Source organism: Orycteropus afer, unplaced genomic scaffold (assembly GCF_000298275.1).
Source record: "Orycteropus afer afer isolate SDZICR_OR568_19922 unplaced genomic scaffold, OryAfe1.0 scaffold00006, whole genome shotgun sequence".
In the NCBI taxonomy this organism is placed as follows: Eukaryota; Metazoa; Chordata; class Mammalia; order Tubulidentata; family Orycteropodidae; genus Orycteropus; species Orycteropus afer.
The window spans coordinates 21,774,020-21,775,263 of NW_006921593.1; positions in this window are offsets into that span (position 1 = coordinate 21,774,020).

The following is a 1,244-nucleotide window of genomic DNA, read 5'->3' on the forward strand; positions in this document are numbered from 1 at the left end:
TAAGCGTGGGAAATTCCTCAATCTGCTGAACACTAGCCCTCATTACAGAGAGGGTAGGATCAGGGCCCACCAGGCTCCGTCATCACTGAACACTTCATTCTCTGAGTCAGGCGAGGGGCCTGCTCAGACGCTGTCCACAGACTACCTGCTCCTGTTTCTGCTAGAAGCCTCCTGACTTTGCTTGGAAAAAAATAAGCAAAGTAAAAGAACCTCCTATATCAACTAACAAACTTACTTTTTAATTGGGAACAAAATCGGTGATATTGATTCATCAGGGGCTGTGACCGGTAACACCAACCTGTTCAAACCGAACTTTAGACTTGCTGTGACCGTACTTCCCCTGGCCTCACCTCTTGGCCAGCTTCTCGCCAGGTGACAGCTTTCTATCTAGCCACCGAGTCTGGGCTCCACGTCTTCCCTTTACCCGCTGTCTCTGGGATCTTTCCCATAAACCCCATGCCTGTAAGCCTTCAGAAAACGTTTGAATTCCTGCCACTCAGAATTAGGAAAACGCCAGCAGAACCAGGGATCTCCCACCTCAGGCAGCATGTGACTGTCGACGGCCTCCCTACGCTGGGCAGGCACTCGGTGTGTGGACCCACCGTCTTCCCCAGGCCTGTAGATCACACGGCTTCCTCGTTATGTTACTGACGCCATGTCAGCCAGGGTGTGTCTTCCGTGCCTCACTTCTGAGGTACAAACAGCAGATGAGATTCAGAGAGAAGCATAGATGTGGATGCCACGTGGGGAACGGGAAGGAACCGAACCCCTACCCCTGGGCTGGGCCACTGAACGGTGCGAGGCCCCTCCCCGGAGCCGACAGGGAGACAGCCTTCCCCTGGGCCCAGTGCCTCCAGCCTGGGCTCTAGACCCCCAGAGGAGCCCTGGTGGCACAGTGGTTAAAACATTAGGCTGCTAACCAAAGGGTCAGTGGTTTGAAGCCACCAGCCATTCTGCAGGAGAAAGATGAGGCAGTCTGCTTCCACAAAGACTGACAGCCTCAGAAACCCTCTGGGGCAGTTCCACTCCTACAGGGTTGCTGTGCGTCGGAATGGACGCGATGGCAGTGGGTAAGGTAAGGTAAGCCTCCTAAATTGTGAGGGAATCTATTTCTTGTTAAAGGCACCCACTTGCGGTGTTTCTCCCGGAACTGGCAATACAAGAAAGAGATGCCAGCCTTTTTTCTCCACAGAAGCCTGTCCATTTGGATGGCAAGGAGCTATATATACAGGAAAATAGGTTTC